Source organism: Pimephales promelas, chromosome 21 (assembly GCF_988280905.1).
Source record: "Pimephales promelas chromosome 21, fPimPro1.hap1.1, whole genome shotgun sequence".
Lineage (NCBI taxonomy): Eukaryota > Metazoa > Chordata > Actinopteri > Cypriniformes > Leuciscidae > Pimephales > Pimephales promelas.
In genome coordinates, this window is record NC_142789.1 from 27,527,521 (window position 1) to 27,549,637 (window position 22,117).

The 22,117-nt window shown below is 36.5% G+C and overlaps 1 long non-coding RNA gene across 2 annotated transcripts; it reads left to right on the forward strand.

The window, feature by feature from the left end:
* The first annotated feature begins 3,301 nt into the window (after nt 1-3,301).
* LOC120480329 (uncharacterized) lies at nt 3,302-18,236 on the forward strand. Of its 2 annotated transcripts, XR_016148503.1 has the most exons (8): nt 3,302-4,250; nt 4,344-4,404; nt 12,029-12,080; nt 13,334-13,390; nt 14,186-14,243; nt 16,687-16,798; nt 16,903-16,962; nt 18,128-18,236. It is a non-coding gene; the product is annotated as an uncharacterized LOC120480329 (long non-coding RNA). The 2 variants fall into 2 exon arrangements; XR_016148504.1 differs by lacking the exons at nt 16,687-16,798; nt 16,903-16,962; nt 18,128-18,236 and adding an exon at nt 15,400-16,027.
* Nucleotides 18,237-22,117: the final 3,881 nt, after the last annotated feature.

A 22,117-nucleotide genomic window follows, 5' to 3' on the forward strand; every position in this document is an offset into this window, starting at 1 on the left:
TTAAAAAAAAAAAGTTGATTGAAAGCATTGCGCATGTCGATGCAAGAGTGATTAAATAACTAAAGAAAAACAATAACTAAAGAAAACCACTGGGACTTTAAGACCTTCCTATTTGGTCAAAGTCAAATGCACTACTATCTTTCAATTGTAAGTGCATTTTCTAAAAGCAGCTCTTAAAGGACAACTCCGGCGCAAAATGAACCTTTGGTCTAATTATACATTGTTACCTAGTCAACCGTTATCTGAGATTTGTTTTCATGATTGCCGAATGTAAATAGTTTTATCTCTAAAAACAGTTTAGCCTATAACGCTAGTATATTAGGGCATAGAGTAATGACAAATAAAAATCGCTTGTTATTACCACTAACAAGGCTCAAAAACACTAACACGGTAGCATAATAAGGGTCCCTACATTCAAACCGAAGCATTAAGAACTTTGTCAGTGTCCATACAGTTTAATAAGAAGATATTTTATACACACAGTCAACTTCGCGAATACAGGAAGAAGCCATCTTTGAAAAATAGTCTCTACCAGTCGATCTACGAAAACCGATCCAAGTGCGCTGGTGAGATGTGAATAAGGTGATACGGTGAGCGCGAACAGTAGGCTACGTGTACATATTGATGAGAAGAAAACGGTTCGTGTTTGTGTTTCTTCCGGAAACAACGGACCGTATGAGATTCTGCACAGTTCAGCGCACTTGGATCGGTGTTCGTAGATCGACTGGTAGAGACTATTTTTCAAAGATGGCTTCTTCCTGTATACATGAAGTTGACTGTGTGTATAAAATATCTTCTTATTAAACTGTATGGACACTGACAAAGTTCTCAATGCTTCGGTTTGAATGTAGGGACCCTTATTATGCTACCGTGTTACTGTGGGGCTATTTTGAGCCTTGTTAGTGGTAATAACAAGCAATATTTATTTGTCATTACTCTGTGCCCTATATACTAGCATTATACTAGCGTTATAGGCTAAACTGTTTTTAGAGATAAAACAATTTACATTCGGCAATCATGAAAACAAATCTCAGATAACGGTTGACTAGGTAGCAATGTGTAATTAGACCAAAGGTTCATTTTGCGCCGGAGTTGTCCTTTAATGTGCTTAAATAACTTGCAACCCCTACAAACTCCGTTTGCGTTGGTATTTGTGAAAGTCTCCTTATGTTTAATTTCGAAGAGGATAGAACTGTGTGACAAACTAAAGCTGGCTTGATGGATGGGTCAAATGGAGGCTCTGGCCAGGACAAACACATTGTGAATAGGTCCTCATTCATTTGGGGCCCGTGTGGTCAAGTTTTGAGCTGCGTTTCAACAACACCGCTATTGTGCCTTCTGCCTCAATAAATAGAGGTGCTTATTCAAGGCTGCTATTGATTCGTCATTTTTCATATGTCCAGATGTCACACGACGTATAGAGCTGGGGAGTTTAGCTGAAGCACCTGGAGAGAACATTTTTAGTTTCACTGAAGCTTTTTATTTAACGCATTTTGTACGGTAAAAAGTCACGTTTCAGATTTATGCCTTATTTGAGAGAAGACATACGAGCAGGCAATCACTGCCAGCATAAATCTAATGTTTTATAGGCGATTTAGTTTTGTTTAGCTGAGCGTCACTCTTTAAACGTGATTGACCTTGATATACTTCCATAATATTAGCTGTGGTAATGTAAGCTTCTTCACTTCATTTCCTCTGTTTATGGTCAATGTCGTTTCAAATCTGGGTGGAGGACGACGAGATGGCCTTGTGAAGGATTGAGTGTATCATTTAAATGAATGATTTCAAGTCACATCCAAGCATCATTCATCTGTGAGCTCTGAGCTGTAATGAGAAATAATATAACTCACTCACCGGCCCTCGGACCATCTGGCCGTAAGCGAGCGAGTGTGTTCTCTAAAACTCACAGTCGCAGCAGCTTCTGGAGGGTATCGTCTTACTCTCCAACAGGTGGATTGTTAGTGCCTTGTGCAGACAGCCAGAAAAGAGGTTTACAAATGATAGTCTGAGAACAGTGGGTTACCGGGACCTCGTTTCTGAACCGCCGGGTAAAATGAGAAATCTTTGCAAATGCAAATACTTTGTATTGTATCTCTCTTTTTGTAATGATTTACTAGTGTTTTTCCCCATGGATAACAATGATTTTGTGGTGAAGTAAATACTATCAATGTAATTTACATGAAAAAAGTTAGTTCAGGCAAGAATTAAAAAAAAACTAAGTAAATTCTACAGTAGTACTCAATTCAATCGTGTAGAATTGAAAGCGTAAATATCATAAAATTAAGTAAAATTGCTCACCTTTTCTGAAACTGGTGTTCCCATCATGCACTGGGCCGTGAATAATTAATGAGGTTTATTTTTTACTGTTTTCCATACATTATTGTATCATTGCCTTTGTTGTTAGGATTAGTAATTTGCCATTTTGTGACATTTCGAGTTCATTTTCTACTTAAAATGACACATTCAAACACAAAAACGATCTATCAAATGTTACCGTCATTGTGTATTGTCATTCATTATTGGAAAATGAAGATGTTTTGACATACACTATAAGTATTGATTACTTAAACATTTCTGAGTAAATTATATATTTAAAAAGTGTGGTCTAATTCAGTGTTTGAGTGAGATGTTGTAATAAAAAAAATCAATTAAATAGAATGGATATTACTTAACCTTTAATTAGCTAAATAAAAATTACTTAATTTCTTATGTTACTTTCACTTAACTTAGTTAAGTGTAGTTTACTTAATTCTACTGTATGTGTGAAATTTACTCAAAAAATATCAGTGCAAAAAACTTGCCATAAAAAATTAAGTACATTTTACTCATTGTTTTTTACAGTTTATAATATTGTTTTTTCATGTTTTTGGAATAAGTCTCTTATGCTCACCAAGGCTGCATTTTTTTATTTGACAAAAAATACAGTTAAAATTTGTGAAATATTATTTCAATTCAAAATAGCTGTTTTCTATTTCAATGTATTGTAAAATGTAATTTATTCATGTGAACCAAGCTGAATTTTCTGCATCATTACTCGAGTCTTCAGTGTCACATGATCCTTCAGAAATCACTCTAATATGATGATTTGCTGTTCAAGAAACATTTCTGATTATTATAAATGTTAAACGGTTCCTTGATGAATGGAAAGTTATTTTTTTTTTATTTGTAATCAACTTAAATAATTTATGTGGTTCAGATAACATAATATTTTGAGTTTCTGATAATTAAATTAATCTCCTTCATTGTATTAACTTAATTTTTCCATTTAAAATTTTAAGGCAACTCGGTTACTTCCTTTTTTTAAGTTAAACCAACAATATGTTTTTACAGTGCAGAATTTACTTGAAGTTTTTTTTTTAATTGTAAATATCTTTACTGTCAAATCTCATTGACCATTGACCAAATCTGTATGGACCATGTTTAATTATTTGCCTGTTACAGTGCATGTTACTGTATTTTATGTTCAGTTTGGAGCAGCTAGTGGTCCTAAAAAGTAGTATTTTTAATCTATTTATTTTACACAACTTTTTTCCATGTCAGCAGTGAGGTCAAATTTACCATTGCGTGTCCTAAATGAGCTAATAATATATGTTGGACTCATCAGGTATTATTTCATCCTCTTCCAGACCCAGAAGCCCACCCAGAGCCCAAGAAGGTTCTGCACTTCACAGTTTAACAGCTCTTCCATCACTCAGAGCCGTCATTACGCCCAGAGTTTATAAAACTGAGGCGTTATGTGCTCCAGTTTGTTTTATTGATCATTGTGCGGAGGCGATGATTAAGTGAAGTGAGAGTGTGTTTCTAAGGCTGCGGGAGGCATCTGTCACCTCATAACTTCACTCATTTAGTCAAAACAGGCTACCGTCTTCAGACACGCTCTCCTCGACTCCTGCGCGTACCGCAATCCTCGGGATCCGGCCCGTGCGCACACCTTCAGTGTTTTACATCCTTTTATTTCCCAAGATTAGATGGGATGAAGAACTGAAAAGACCTTTATGAAGTTCATCTACAGGGCATTCTGTCCTCTCATCTACTTCTTGATTATTCTCTCTCTCCCTCCCTCTCATTCTCGGGTTACTGACATTAGGGCTGCGCATTCCACGCTTGTCTTAATAAAGTCAAATCGCAATAAACCTGAACCAATTACACGCGCAGCCAGATGGGCCGACATCGGCGCGGAGGGGATCCACCTGGAGGGTGATGGCATCCGGTTCTATGGGGTCACAATGGAAAGCATCACCAAAAACCGGGTGAGTGTTTATGGGTGATTTTTTAATGTCTGACCTTTCAAAAAATGCTTATCTGTCAGAAATAATTGTTTTTCAAAATTTTTTTTTAAACAGGACTTCCAACAGGACTTCTACACATGCTAGCTGTGAATAGCTACAAGCTAATAGCGATTAGGTAAGTGCTAAATTATGCCAAGAAAATGTTAAGAGCTCCAATAGTAACCATCTGTGACAACTGTCAACCACCTAGTAACACCAAAGCAACCATCAAATATAGGAACTGCCCTGAACACCCTAGTAACTGCATAGAAACACCCTAACAACCGCCCAAAATACCCTAGCAACCACCCAAAACACCTTAACAACTGCCTTGTAACCACCCAAAACACACTAGCAACCACCCACAATACCTTAGCAACTGCCTACCAACACCATAGTACCAACCCAGAACACCCTTGCACCCGCCTATAGGAACAACTTAGGAACCACCCAGAACATCATAGCAATTGCCTAGCAACCAACCAAAAACCCTTGCAACCACCAAGAACACCCTAGCAGCCTCCTGAATATATGAATAAGTCATATCTCTGCACCAGAACATGGTAGAGACATGGTTGTTGGCTCATATGCAATAATGTACCATACCCTAGCAACCGAGCGGCGAGTTTTGCCACTGCAAGCACCACTTCACATTTTCTTCTGGAAATTTACATTCTAGTTTGCTTTAAATTCTTGTAAGAAGATTTTCTTTATATATATATATATATATATATATATATACTATATTCATACAATACAATCTTGAGAATAAACTCATTAAATATCGATTTTTTTCTCGAAACACAACGACTTTATTCTCGAAACACGACTTAATTTTCGAAATTTAATGAGTTTATTCTCAAAATTGTATTTTGACTTTTTTCTCGAAACACAACGACTTTATTCTCGATATTTAATGAGTTTATTCTCAAGATTGTATTTCGACTTTTTTTCTCGAAATTTAACGAGTTTTTTCTCGAAACACAACGACTTTATTCTCGAAATTTAATGAGTTTATTCTCAAGATTGTATTTCGACTTTTTTCTCTCGAAATTTAACGAGTTTAATCTCGCATTATAATGCCTTTAATCTCGAGATGGTTTTATTTTTTTATTATTTCTTGGCCCTAATCCTCTTCCGTACTGATGTGATCGCTGCAAAAAAAAAAAAATGTTTTTGGAACCTTTATTTTTAAGAGTTTAGATAGGATTCCCAATCCAACCCCATCCAGCCTTCTACTCCCGGTTGTGATGAGTCAAACCTGCCTTCACGGCTTCACCTGACAGCCACAGCGTCCTGCCCTCTCTCAGCGCTCCATAAACATCACGTCAGGACTCATTCACCGACCCCCCTCCTCTTCTCTATTAGCAGCTAATAATATTGAGTTACCACTCAGCACGTTGCCAAGTGGTCTCTGCTGGGGCTCAGTGGCTGTTTGTACTTGGCACGGGCGGCCGAGAAGAGAGAACCTTAACGTTTTAAAGGTACAATAACAAACATCTCAGACCCTCCGCTCTACGCTAACCTGCTTGCTTTTACACCTCGGGGAATGGCATTATTTTCATGAATCTGTGCCGCTATATGCTCCACATTAGAGAGCAAATCAGAGAGAGAGGACCTCAATGAAAGATTTCATCAGCGTTTTAAAATACAAGGAGGGTTTAGGCATCAATCAAGCATGCAGCCTGAATGTTGATTCATCAGTTTGATTAAAAACTATATTTTCTGTTCGTCTGGGTTTAGGATCTACGTTAAGTGGAAATATGTGCAAATTCTTTAAGCGATATTTAAATCCTGACAAGATATAATAAACATTATTAGACATGCCAAAATGAAATGATTTAGCAGGGTCTTTTTTTTTTTGTACAAACCTTTTAGAAATTAGCAAAGGAATTTTGACCAGACGTGACTTCATTGCTTTTTCTGAGGTGGCATGATTTACATAGGAGGTTTAGGAGAGATTAATCAAACAAATATGTTTACATTTGGCTTGTGCTCCGTCCAGAATAGGATATGACTGCGATAAAATATTATTCGATATGTGATCTGCAGTTATTATCATTCCTGAATATAATGTATTTACTTCTGCATGCATGTGGTCTGTTTCTGCTTAGTGCACTAATTTAACATCCCGTGGAGATTATCATTCTTGTTAATTGTATTTTTTTTTTCTATCATACTTTTGTGACTGTTCTGTGGTGTGGATGACAACGTGAACTGCACAAAGCAGAATCAGTTTAAAATTATATATATATATATATATGTGTATATATATAATTTGACTGTTGTGTGGTTGCATTTATTTATTTAGAAATTAGGATTATAATAAGTAATATTTTTGTCATTTAACTTTATATATATATATAAAATTTAACAGTATTATATAATACTGTAATTATTTTAACAGCATATATATATATATATATATATATATATATATATATATATATATATATATACTGTATATATATATATTATAATACTGTAATTACTGTTACAAGGAGGGTTTAGGCATCAATCAATCAATATATATATATGAAGAGTTCAGATGCAAAAGCCTCTAAATGCCATTTGAAATTTTCTTCTTTAGTGATGATTTTTATCAAACTTGTATATTTAAGTTCAGTGATTTCACTTAAATAACAATTAATAGGTAATCATCATTGCCATTTAAGTGAAATCACTGAACTTAAATATACAAGCTTGATAAAAATCATCATTCTAGAAGAAAATTTCAAATGGCACTTAGAGGCTTTTGCATCTGAACTCTTCATATATATATATATATATATATATATATACAGTTATTATATATATATATATATATATATATATATATATATAGTTATTATATATATATATATATATATATATATATATATATATATATATATATTAGCGCTGTCAAGCGATTAATCGCATCCAAAATAAAAGTTTGTGTTTACATAATATGTGGGTGCACTGTGTATAATTATTTTATATATATAAATACACACACATGCTTGTATATATTTATGAAATATTATCATGTATATACTGTATATAGATTTATATATAATTTATATTATATATAAATATTTTATATATAAATATTTTTTTTTTCTTAAAGATACATGCATGTGTGTGTATTTATATATATATATATATATATATACACAAAATAATTATACACAGTGCACCCACATATATTATGTAAACACAAACTTTTATTTTGGATGCGATTAATCGTGATTAATTGTTTGACAGGCCTAATATATATATATATATATATATATATATATATGCTGTTACAAGGAACTTATATGCTACATTTAAAAGATTTTAAAAAAAGTTGAGCAAAAAATTTGAATTGGCTTTATTGGAGGAAAAAGACGAGAGCGAAAGACAAGCCCAGGAGAGAGAGAGAGCGGGAGAGAGAGAGACAGAGCGGGAGAGAGAGAGCGGGAGAGAGAGAGAGAGAGAGCGGGAGAGAGAGAGAGGTGTTGGGACAAAGCAGCGTCCTACTCAATGTTTGAAAGTGCTCCATCAAGTCGACTAGTTTAATTGCACAGGGGGCGGTTTGTAACTATTACTGTGAAAGGAATCCTTTAGCAGCAATAACACTAAATCAGCCCTTATTAAAACAGCTATATATCTGCCTGCCTAAATTGTTGCTGGACTCGTGGGTTATCACAATAACCGTAAATTTTGCCAGATTTCTGGCCGTAAAAACTCATTAGGTATTTCCCAGCTAAGAGAGAAGGGGAGAGGGGAACCGCCTGTTGCCTTGGAGCTGGGGAGCAAAGCATTGTGGGGGCTGGCCACAGTTACCTTTGTCATGAATCACTGTGCGAATAGGCCACGGGCCAGGAAAGGCTGCTGATAGTGCTCACACACACAAAAACATGCAGCAGACACAATAAGACGCACTGCAGAACTCCATGGAAATGAAAATAATCCAGCAGCCGTCAACCCTGTTACAGCCCCTTTTTTGCCTCCCAGTGTATGTGTGTGTGTGTGCACGGCTCGCCCCAACACACTCCAGTGCTGAAAAGACACAGACAATCTAAGTCATATGGGTGTCTGGGGGGCCTGGTGCACGGGGTACGATTTGTCAAACGTCCAATCAACCCTTCCTCATCCTGAAACCGTGAGTGCGGTCTCGGCGCGGCGAGCTTAAGCAAGCACGAGTAAATCTGCTCTTGTCGACATGTGTGATGTTCGCGGTTTGTGCGTTTCGTGAAAATATGTACATCGTTCCTGCTGCAATAAATTCTCAGAAAAGCATTTTCAGAGCAAAAAATGACATCCTCATGTTTCATCTCGAATGATCATCCAAAAATCACCTGATAACAGACTGTCATGATGTATTTAACAGCAGGTTTAGCAGTTAAAAGCTTGTCCCATAGGAAATTAGATCTCTGTAATAACTATTTCTCCTAGACAGCAATGAGATTTTCTTCAGGGAAATAGTGTTACATGTGTCTCATCTAGAGTTTCAGATCTCAACAAAGTCTAAAATTGTGAATAACTAAAGTGTCCGAGATCTTATGCTTTTTATCTAAATCCTTCAGGTGTAAATGACCCAAGGTATGCTGCTATCCATGTCAATTTCAACTGAGGGTCATTGGCTAAAACATATCTATTCTTATCATGCATTGCCGTTTCCAGCTAATATAAACACCATAGTGGCAGTAAAACACCAACAGTGTTGGGTAAGTTACTCTAAAAAAGTAATTAGTTACTAATTACCTCTTCAACAGTGTAATTAGATTACTATACTAATTACTCTCTCTTAAAAGTATCTAATTACTTTTAATTACTAATTACTTTCAAAATCCCATATCAATCTCAACCAGCTGAATAATACAAGGATAGACATCTGTTTTAATTCTTTCAAATAAATACTATAAAATTGCTTGAATTATCCTTAAACTGACCAAGGTGGAGAAGGTTACATTATAAAAACATACTTTTTAACACATTAGACAATATATTTTGATGTTAAACCCACTATTGTTTTATGTCTGATCTCATGACATTTCACACTTTTTTCATACATATTTTACAATAATTCATACGAATTTGTACGAGTGCGGTCGTATGATTTAGACACCTCATAAAATGCATACGAATCGCTGTGAGATCGGATTGATCCATACACAGTATTTACCTCAATTACATCAGAAGTAACTGTAATTAAATTACAGATAAATGAAGAGTAATCCCTTACGTTTCATTTTCAAGGGAAAAGTAATTAAATTACAGTAATTAATTACACCCAACACTGAACACCAACAAGATTTATTCCTAACGTTTTTTGAACATACTGTATCATTATTAAAGAGGCAGATTATTGATTATTAAACACTTATTTTCGCACACAGATCCTTTTACAATACTATTATGACCTCAAACCACTTTTACCATAGTGCATGATTTGTAAACTACTTTATTTTAAAGTTTGCATCACATACTCATCCCCAAGGTGTCATATAGGTGACGCTTTTGACACTGCGTCTACATCCGACGCACATGGCACCCTTTAGCGTCAATATGAGATGCATATATATATATATATATATATATATAGAAGGCGCCTCCTAGTGGTCTAACCCTAACACTACCCCAGACCTAAACCTACCCATAACCGAAGCGTGTTATATTGACGCTAAATCAGCAAATTCATTTTTTTTTGTCACGTTTGTTTCTGCTATCACTATCGGTAAGTTTAAAGTCCCTGTGAACCGGAAGTTGCAAACGACTATTCTCCAGTGTTGTGACGTATTTCGGAGAGAAACGGAATACTAAATGAGGCAAAATAGTGGGCGTGGCTTTTTTTCCAACTAGCACCTGATTGGATCTAGAAAAATGGGTGTTTCATTCTGAAATGGAGGATGGCGCAAGTTTACACACGCTGTCAATCAATGTTCGCTCGGCGCACGCAAACACACAGCAGCTGTCAGTTGGAGGGGCGTGCTTATGGATGTTAAGGAGACACCCAAAAACGTCATCGGGCAAGGTCCTCCAATGCAGAGGGGAGGGGCATTTTCAAAATTTGATTAAAGATTACGAAGCCAAAAATTTTTTTTGTGTGGATTGACTTGCATGTATGAAACGATCAATTTAGGCAAACAAAGTAAGTATGGTCATTTTTGATTTCATAGGGACTTTAAGTTTAGGGTTTAGGACATTTTCACAGGACAACATTGAACTAACGTTATCAAAACAATCCTTGTTCACATGGATCCACAAAAACAACTAAAAACACTGTATTATGCTGCTGCGAAGGAAGACTACGCACCTGTGCACATACAGTACACATTGGTTTACAGAGCACTCGTGCCAACGCGTACATGCCGTGCCTATAGACTAAACACGCAAAATGTATATGCATGCAGTCACCGTTTTCACAGATTCGCATTTCTGTACTTTACACGAAGACGATAACATTATGAAAAAAATTGGCATTTTAAGGCCACCAAAACGCTTTTGTTTTTTCAGCTTTTAGTTGAAAACGGTGTCGCGCATAGTGTAGGCAGCATGCAATTTTCAAATACAATAAAACATTTTAGCATCTCATCTGTGTCTTTTTGTTTCTCCCAAGGTATATTTGAGAAACAACGTCGATATTTAAATCGACTGAGCCGTGAAACAGCAATAAAACGTTCCACTGGCATCTCATCACTTCTACCCTGACCTTAATGACCTCTTTCTACAAGTGATTTCAGCTTCATCATAAGACATTATTTCATCAGTCCATAAATTTGCCTTGGAGATGCATTCCATGAAAAACCACAGAGTATGTGATGCATCTCATCCGACCCGACGGCCAAAGATCAGAGGCAAGTGAGATTAGTATAAGATACAATTTCATTGGTTGCTTCAGCTGACCAATCAGGTTCTTTTCCTGATGGTGAGAGCAGAGTGGCTGGACGCTTCCACGGTCCAATGGCAGAGCATTATAGGGAGGTTCAGTTCACCTGAGCGGCGTGTCTTTCTCCCTGGGGCGACTGCGCCGCTCCAGAGGGAAACCACATCCTATCCATTAGGTTTAATGATGTTCTGACTCCTGCTCCGGGCGGCAGATCGGGCCAAACCACAGACACATTAACCCCCTGCTTCCCCCAGCAATTATTTACTCCTGGGCTCATTGTTGTAAACAAAGCTTCACGTGCCATCGCTGTGCTTTTAATGAGCATGCCTTTAAAGTGTTTTCTTTTCCTTTTCCACTTTAACGACTCAGCCATGTTTAATTTCAACATCAACTTTGACTCAGATGTTAACTTGGGAAAAGTAAAAACAGACAAATGAAACAAGTGTTCAATAAAGTATACAGAAGTATATCAAATCAACTTGGATAGCAGTTCAGCTCGGGATTTTCTTTTCTGCTTTGCTGCTTTTCGAATTCAGACACCAAAATACGTTTTTGCAGGTGTATGCCGGTAGTTTGATTTCATAACAGAGTCCATTATTGTTTTATGAAAAACATATGAAGATGGTAGTGCTCCATCATCAACATTACTACATTTACCGATATGATGAGTCAAGCTACGCTGTAATGAATTTCACAGTCATGATAGTCGTACATAAGATATAAGGCAACATCTGAATTGACAGGTTTGTGTTTCTTTGACAGTCAATTAGAGTTTTTTCATCTCCTGTTGCCCCCCACTGGTGAAACACGGCACTGCTTGAGCTTTTCAATCACCACATGCTGAGAGACAGCAGTGAAGGCATTGTATACACCATCATTTTTTCTTCTTCTTTTTGTCTGATAGCTTTGAAAGTGAAGCGTGAAGAAAATGTTTGTGTGCCTTTCAGCGAAAATTGGTAAGTAGTTCACTTTTTACTTAAAAAAAACAATTCCAAAAGATTGTGTTCATGGGTTTATTAGCATGACAAATACATATATATATATGTCATGCATATATAATATATATATCGAAACCGTTATGTATGTCCACACTGCTTGTGTATAATGTGAAAATTGCAAGCTGTTAGGGTGCGCAAAGCAAAGGTCAACATAAAATTGCATTTACTAACCTTTTGACTAGTGTATTTCCAACTAAAACAACATATTCAACAGAAACAAGATGCTGAACTTGATTGTATGAATCCAGAATTAATTGGAGAGGCAAAAGTGTCAGAATAATGAAACTGTCATCACAGCAACAAATTCAGGACTTTTTGTCTCGTTTTCATTACAAAAAAAAAAAAAGAATCTTAAAACAAGATACGTTTATTTGAGAGGGAAAACGACTGTAGATAAGAAGTCTTGTTTACTAAAAAAATAATCAGAAATAAGTGAACTTGCATTAAATAAATATATATTTAGTAAGAAATATATTGTGTTTTGCCTCTGAAATAAGTTTAGTTTTCTTATACCATTGGAAGATATGTTTTAAGAATAAACTCACTTAATTATGATCAATTTATCATAAATCAAGACTTGATATCTTAAAGGAGTAGTTCACTTTTCAAAAAAATTTTGCTGATAATTTACTCACCCCCATGTCATTCAAGATGTCCATGTCATTCTTTCTTCAGTCGAAAAGAAATGAAGGTTTTTGATGAAAACATTCCAGGATTTTTCTCCATATAATGGACTTCAATGGGAACCAAACAGTTCAAGGTCCAAAAGACAGTTTCAGTGCAAACTGTTCAAAGGGCTTTAAACGATTCCAGACGATGAATAAGGGTCTTATCAAGCGAAACAATCGCTCATTTAATAAATGAAGACTCGCTCATTCGAACGAGTCCGTTTGGTTCCCATTGAAGTCCATTATATGGAGAAAAATCCTGGCATGTTTTCATCAAAAACCTTTCTTTCTTTTCGACTAAAGAAAGAAAGACATGGACATCTTGGATGACATGGGGGTGATTAAATTATCAGCAAAAGTTTTTTTTAAAGTGAACTACTCCTTTAATATCTTAAGTCATTTTGCTTCTCAAGTAAATTATTCTTGATTTAAGTATTGCATTTTTAATTCTCTGCATCAGTTTATTTAGAAAACCATGTTGTACCATTGATAAACATGAGAATGTTTTAGTTGTGTTGCTTGCTCTCTCCCTTCTTTTGGCAGCTCACCCTAAACCTCCACTAGGAAAAAGTCCCAAATGCCAAATAAACAATCAGCACGGTTAGTTTAAAAGTGACACCTTTTATTGTTTGTGTGGGTGTGTTTCTACATGAAAAAGCTGTAAAGTTGTTGCGCACACATTTGAGTGGATGCGTATGCATGTATTTGTGTGACTTTGTGGTCCGCATTTTCCAGCACGCTCTAGGTATGTTCCCGCCGAACCCCATCCTCCGTGCCTCGCTAAATGCGGCATTAGCTGTAATTGCCTGCAGAAATCCTTATCTTGTACTTGAGATGGGAGGCCTTGGCCGCCAGCCTCTCGCCACAAATACCAATTACAGCGTTCTCCATGTCAGACCGTAGAGATCCTTTCTGTGAGTGAACGGGACTCACTTTTCCCCAGGAGAGGCCTGCCAGGAAGCCGTGTAAAAGCCTGCAGTTGATAATGTCTGTTTTGCTTGCTCCACAGCACGGATTGAGTCACCTCATCGGCCAAATAAACTCGTTTTTAGCTTTTACTGTACAAACACCCTTGCTTTTATACGGGTTGGACTGTACTTGGAGCATCACAGAATGTTACGGAGCCCCTAAAGGGACATGGTGAAGGAAAAACAAATTAGATGGGGAGGAAGATATATTTGTCAATGCTTTTACATTCCATCGAGAAACTTTGCATTCGCTCGCAAAGAACTACAGAGCATCTAAAGGGACATGTGATGGAAAGCATATGAGATGGGATGAAAAATATATTTCAATGGTTTTGCGTTCCCTCGCAAAACATGTTCGTTCGCTCACAAAGAGCACAGAATGTTTTTGCTTAAGAAATAATCTTTTTTTTATATTTTCCTTCTCTAGCTAAACCAAAGTCTGCAATGGAGGAAACCGAACATTAAAGGGATAGTAATCATATTAGGTAAGAAGCATAATTATATTTCTTTCTTTTACCAATTTCTATTGCATGTATACTTTAAAGTGAAAACAATCCCAGAATGCAATATGATTGTGAAAGAGACACAATTTTGATTATTAATATACACTACTGTTCAAAAGTTTTTGGTAAGTAAGATTTTTTATTTTTTTTTTTAAATAAAGTGAAACTTTTATTCAGTAAGGATGCGTTACATCTTGTCAGAAAAAAAGGTACGAAAGCTGTCACTGGGGTGGTACCCTTTCAAAAAGGTACACTTTTGTACCTAAAGAGTGCATATTGGTACCCTAATTGTACAAAAGTGTACCATGAAGGTACCAATATGCACCCTTTAGGTACATAAGTGTACCTTTTGAAAAGGTACCGCCCCAGTGACAGCTTTCATACCTTTTTTCTGACTGAGAGTAAAGGCATTTACAATCTTAATCTCAAAATATTTCAATATTAACTTTCAAACAAAGAATCCAATATATATAACGGATTCTAACATTGATAATTGATTTTCAACATTGATAATTAGAAATATTTCAAATCAGAATATTAGAATGATTTGTGAAGGATCATGTGTCACTGAAGACTGGAGTAATGATGCTGAAAATTCAGCTTTGATCGCAGGAATAAATGACACAATATATTCAAATAGAAAGCAGTTATTTTAAATTGTATCGATATTTCACAATATAGTTTTTTCCTGTATTTTTAATCAAATAAATGCAGCGTTGGGCAGCATACAATACATAAAATCTTACGGATATCCAAACTTATAAATCACTAAGTATGTTTTCTAGCATTGCCTTCACTGCAAATAACACATGTGATGCTGACTGGACCAAAACAAGAATAATGCGAGCATTACCGTTGGCTTTGATGGCCTCAACTCTCATTGAAAATGAATGAGTTCTGGTTGCTGCAGATTGCTGTCAGTATGAACCCTTGACACAGGTACAGTTACAGATAATTAAAGTGGCCTTGTCAGATAACTGAGATGTAGCTACTTAAGACATCCAGTTTTAAATCTGGATGTTAAACAAACAGGCCCTTAACGCTGCTTATCTAAGCGAGAGCGTGTGGGAGACGAGGCTTTATTAGACAGAAGAATGCAATAACACAGGTTAAAAACTCTCTCTCTCTCTCTGTCTAGATCACTTATCTGCCCACCCAGGCTCTCCTGAGACCGGCGAAAGCGTGTGGCACGTCTGCCAACAGGCCCGTAAGGCTCAATGTGTCCACTTTCAGCCGGTTGTGTGATTCAGTGTGATGTAAAGAGACTGACATCCAAGACAAACATTTCCCTTCTGAACCATGTGTTGTTGTGTAGTTTAGTATAACATGAGTTTCACTTGATCTCGACCAATGCAAGATATTAATAAGTAAAAGGCTCATTTATTAGCTGGCTGACAGATTTTATAGACAAAATACATTTTCTTAAAGGGATAGCTCAGCCAAAAATGAAAATTCTGTCATCAATTACTTATTTAATCTGTTCATCATATAAAGCGGTTTCAGAAAATTTGGACTACACCGCTCAATTCATATGGGTTAGTTTTACGATCTCTTTATGAACTTTTTGAAGAGGTAGTTGTGTGGCTGTCAATGGAGGGACAGAAAGCACTCAGACTTCATTAAAATATCTTTATTTGTGTTCCAAAGATGAACAAAAGTCATACTGGTTTGGAACGACACGAGGGCGAGTAATGACAAAATTTTCATTTTTGGGTGGACTATCACTTTAAGTCTTAATATCTTATGTAGTGTTGCTTCTCAAGTAAATTCTAGCTATTCTAACTTGACAATAAGACAAAAATACTTTTGTAAAAGTTTTTTTTGTATCTATTGTTATTTATTTATATATATATATATATATATATATATATATATATATATATCAAAGAAATGAATATTTTTAAATAAGGATGCGTTGAATTGATTAACAGTAACGGTAAACAATGTTTTACATTGTTACAAAAAATATTTCAAATTATTAAATTTTTTTTGACTTTTCATCAAAATGTCCAGAAAAATATATAGCAATTTTTAAAAAAAAAATATTTCTGATTTCTGATTTTATGATCGTGCGACACTGAAGACTTGAGTAATTGCAGGAATAAATGACATTTTAACATATCTTCAAATAGAAAACAGTTATTTTGAATTGTAATAATATTTCAGAATATTGTGGTTCTTATTGTATTTTTGATCAAATAAAGGCAGATTAAGGCACATTACAAAATAAATCAGACTCCAAACTTTTGAACGGTAGTGTATACGACGACAATATTTTGCAATGTTACAAGTTTCAGTGGAACCAAAAAGGATGAAGTTCATTAATTTGCTACATTAATCATATGTAAACCAGATAAAAAGCTTTTTCTCAGCACATAGCCTACTTGTATTGATCACCTTGAACGTTGCACTACCATTCCTGCAGGGTTCATTGGGTTTGTTGATGCTTTTCTGTGCATGATGAACAGATTGAGGAGAAGTTCATGCTAATATCCCGCCTCAAACACGACAGCATTGCCTATTCAACAATCATCAAAGTGGGTTCCACACCCCTGTCACTACTGTGAAGCGCAATATTAAATCATTATTTTACGACCCATCATTTTTTGACCATGAGACTGTCGTTTCCTGCCTTTCACAGCACAGCAGAGACGGGATGAGGCTGACGGAGACGAAGGGTCACACAAGCAGATGTCAAACGGTATTTGGCTTTCCATGGATCTCTAGCTTTGCATTCGAAGAGGTTTTGTAGGATTACTCTTTAAATCAATGATTTGTTCACAAAAGAATGCGAACAAACAAGATGTGCGCCATCAGTTTCGTGCACGCGGTCGGTTTTGAAGGCCGCAACGATGCCCGCCGTCCAAAACATGCTCCATAATGCTTCTTTTGCGTGTGGACATGGGCATCATTTTTATATTTTCCTTCTCTGTCCGATATTTTTCCGCATGTCTAAAGCTAGACCAAAGTCTGCCATGGAGGAAGCCGATCCCCAGCCTAAGAACGTTTTGCATTAATGTTGTTTCTGAATGTCCTCTGAACATTACGAAAGTCCAGTTTTTAAACGATTCTTTGTTATAGGAACTAGAGCCCGACCGATAAAGGATTTTGAAGGCCGATACCGACAAATATTTGTTGGTTTTAAAATCCCATATTCCGATATATCGGCCGATATTATTAGTATTTTTTTTTATTTCAGAAACGCGCAACAAAATATTAACGGATTTCCCTAACATTAGTTATTTGTAGTTAATTATGAGTTTTAACTAAAATATTATGATAATGCATAACTGGTTCTCTCTGCCTGACTCTGGCTGGATCAACAGGTTGTGGCGCGTTATACACGAGAGTTGCCAACAGGGACGGTGTAGAGTGCCCTCTGGTGGACAAACTATACAACTCTAATACTCATGACATGGTTAAAGCGTGATTCGTCCGTTTTTATTTAAATTTTTTAAATATTCATTTATCGGCCGTTATAACTGCCGATACCGATATTTTAGAAAATTTCTAATATCGGCCTGCCGATATATCGGTCTGGCTCTAATAGAAACGTTAAAGAGATGGTTCATCCAAAAATGACAATTCTGTTGTTCTAAACCTGTATGAATTTCTTTCATCTGCTGAACACAAAAGAAGAAATTGTGAAGAATGTTGGTAACCAACACCGCCAAAACAGCCAGAAAGCACTCGAGCCCTCAAATCACATGGACGTGGCTGTGGTTTCAAGGGATAAAAACGATATAAACACTGTTCGTTTTCTCACACAAACCGCTCGTTTCGTGTCTTAGGCCATCAATGTGTACTTGCATTTACGAGTCATTAAATCATGTTTAATTTGGACTTCTCTGTGCATGCTCCTTAAGGTGGTGACCATAGACCTCCATTATATGACTGACAGACAACAACGGTTTGACGTAAAAATATCAAAATTTAAACTACTGCGGAAACAAAGACACCTACATATTGGATGCCCTTGAGGTAAGCTAAAACATATCAAAATCAATTTCAAAATGGACTATCCCTTTAAGGTCAGTGATTTGAACTTGAGAATCAGACCAGACTAATAATTCAATCATGAAAAAAACATAAAATACGCGAAATTTCAGTTCCTCGCGCAAACCAAATGAAGGACTTTAGAATTTAAGGTGCTTGTTTTCTTGTTTCAGTGAATACTTACATTGAAGTCTGAAAGAGAAGAGGGACACGCCCACAAATCTTCCAGTATATGACATGGTTAATATAGATGATAGGTAAAATGATTGCAAAAAAAAAGTGGTTTTTGAAACCTGACAACTTCCAATGAAGCGAGACCGAGGCTGCAAGAGCGAACGGCTGCTGTTCGAGGCGACACGCCTGCATGCTCTTCCCTGCATCCTGCATTGCGTGACAACCGCGCTTTTATTAGTGGGTGAAAGTTTAACACACTGCACATCCACGGCATCGTTCACTGTGCTTTGCTTTCCATTCGTGATTTTTATGCTTTTACGGACACACCTGTTATTTGCAAAGCTGCAACAACAAGTGTCAGTTCTGGTTCATTCATGGCAGATTCTCGTAAAAGGAGCATCAATTTTGCGGCAGCGTCTTTGTTCAAGCAGTTACTGCACTATTGTCAGTTTTAGCTCCATTAATTTTCAGCATTTTCCACTTCCTTCTTCCGAACACAGAGCCTCCTCTTTGGTAATCATTTGCACCTTTTAAGAATCACATGTCCTGCACGATTTACTTTAATTTTATTATCCAGCTTCCCTCGTGGCTGCTCCCTTGCTCTCTTTGATGTTCCACTCGCTTGCTTTATTGTAATGGAGTTTGGTTTATTTTGCGAGTTGAAAATTGCCCCCAACAGGACCGGTTTGTTTACGCCTTGAGGATTTTCACAGGATTGAATTTCAATGAGAGTTTATCTTCACTTCAATTAAAGGAAAAGCGATCTTTTACAGGATCAGCAGCCCTCAGGTCAAACCCAGAGTCCACAAAACACTTACAAATGCACATCAAACCAACATCACAGTCCATTAATAACCCCAGTACGGGACTCTTTTAGCTTTTGGCAAATGTGCAGGAATGATCATTTGGAAAGAAGAAGATTTAATGGTACAAAATTACACGACATGTCACGCAGAATAGACAGATGTGTGCTAAAAACAAAAGACCGTGCCAGGAGAAAACGGTAATAGGATCAAGGGCAGGTTTATGGGTATCTCTTTAAAACATGCCTGAGTTATGTTTCTAATGAAGCCTGTTTAGGGTGATTATTTCATGTCGTGATTCTCAATAAATTATTATGTATTCATAAAGGTACACTGTCGAATTCTGAGCTCGACATCTGTGGTTGAAATAAGATTTTAGAAAATTATGGACATTTATTCATTTTTAAGTTCTCATTTTGATTATTCTGTAGGGTGAAATGGCACTAGTGTGGTGGTAAAGATCTTGGCTGGTGGTCAGCATCATGTCTGAGCAAGACACCTACACTGTAAAAAAAATATTTTCAAGATTTGTTATCACAACATATTTTCTTTTGTCAAATCAACTTTATAATAATTTATTTAGTTGAGATAACTTATTATTTTGAGTTTCTGATGGTTAAATTAATCTCCTTCATTGTATTAACTCACTTTTTCCAGTTCAATCAATTTAAAATTTTAAGGCAACCCAGGTTACTTACTTTTTTAAGTTAAAACAACAATATTTTTTTACAGTTGTAATCACAACATTTTTTCTTTTGTCAAATCAACTTAAATAATTTATTTAGTTCAGATAACGTATAATTTTGAGTTTGGGATGATTAAATCATTCTCCTTCATTGTATTAACTCACTCTTTCCAGTTTAGTGAACTTAAAATTTTAAGGCAACCAGATTACTTACTTTTTTAAGTTAAACCAACAATATTTTTTCTCTGCAGGACACATGTGCTGTAATTGCAATAGATACGAATCATCTAGTAAAGCAGTGGTTCGCAACTGGTTTTGCTCTAGAACTCTGATTTTGCACACTGCAAGTTGTTCCAAACCTGTATGAGTTTTTCTTCTTTAGCTGAACACAAAACTGAACTGTTTACCCATATTCTTTAAAGGGCACCTTTTTTACAAGATGTAATATTGGTCTCGGGTGTCCCCAGAATGTATTTGTGAAGTTTCAGCTCAAAATACCCCACAGTTCATTTACTATAACCATTTGAAAATGTCATTTTTGGGGCCTGTTTAAAAGCTGCCAACACACATTTATGTTCAACACACCATGTAAAAGTGAATTTTCCATAATAGGTGCCCTTTAAAATATCTTCTTTTGTGTTCAGCTGAAGAAATAAATGCATAGTGTAACTTGTTTTAATGATTTATACATTATTTAATAAACAGGAATAGGAACTGGAAAGTGTGAGTTTAGTCTATTTGCCGTTTTTAAGTTATCTGTACTCAAACATTTAAATTAATGCAAAAAATCACGTAACTCAAATCATTTAAGTAGTCTCAACTTTTTAAGATTTACAGTGTACAGGTTTGGAAAAACTTGAGAGTGACTAAATGATGACAGAATTTAGATTTTTGGGTGAACCATCCATTTAATTTTATTTCATGCAGTCTTGGTTTTATTTACTTTAACCTTACATAGTTTTGACATCTAATTTGACTGTTGAATTTGCATTAAAATGCTGTAGAATTTGATTGGACGCACAACCTTTGACTTATGTTGCTCCCCAAACTAAGACGGATTTTATCATCTTTTGGGTCATGACACACCAGTTGAGAACCATTGAGCTAGACTGGTTTTGGTTTACATTATGGGATACATACATGTCCTAATTTCTCCATTAGATTGAAATCGGCCTCAGCATCTGAAAGGACCGCGTCTGGAATGACCGTGTTGACCTGTGTCAGGCCATCAGAGTGCCTTTTAAACGCTAATCTGCTACGGTGGATTATTTTCCCATTCTTGGGTGTTTTTTCCAATCTCTCTCTTTACGAGGGACTGGAAATTATTAGGAAAATGAGTCCATTGTGAGGACTACACCAGCCTCGTGTTGAGCGATGACAGAGACTGTAGCCTCATTCATCAAGCTGTTCTTCTCTCCCCTTGCCATCAAATTAAACACAAATGTGTAGTGAACAGGCGCAGAGAATGGGAAAAGAGTGCCATACGTGTACCCATGATGCTCTAGTGCTGCTTGCTGGAGATCAGTAAGATCATTATTTCACTTCGATTTCCATGTTTTGCCAAAAGAACGAACGATTGGCAGTTAAGTCTTTTCATCGGCAGCAGGATACATTTTTATGATGTTTAAGAAGAATTTTAGGTCATGACTTGTTATTCCTCATAACCGTGAGAAAGAAACCGTGGTTTCTTTCTCAAACAATCAGGTTGAACCGCATCATTTCCCATCAGCGATGATGCGACCAATCATCAGGGCGATGACTGTCTGGCCTGTCGCATTAATGAATCCCAACCGCGGATTAGTGCAGCGATCCAGCGGTCACACGGCGAGGACACGCGAGATGCCGTGGAATGTGCGCCCCGGCCCAACGCAACCAGTCTCGCTGAGCTCCATCGTCTTTTTCCAATCCAGACTTCATTGTCTTGGAATGTTTCCGCCACACGGTCGCGAAAACACTTTCCTTCCCACATCACTTAAGTGACTCCTCTGAACTTGTATCGTTCAGAATTGGTTTCAGCACCAGCTAATCATTATCAGCAGTACTCCGTGTAGAACAGCGGGGCTTTTTCCTCCCTTCAAACAAATGTGTTTTTGCTGCGCGCTCAATGAAAGTGATGCTTTGGGACGGGAAATGGGACCAAGAGTTATTTATGGAACGACTTGATCAATTAAAGGAGTAGTTCACTTTTAAAAAAAAAC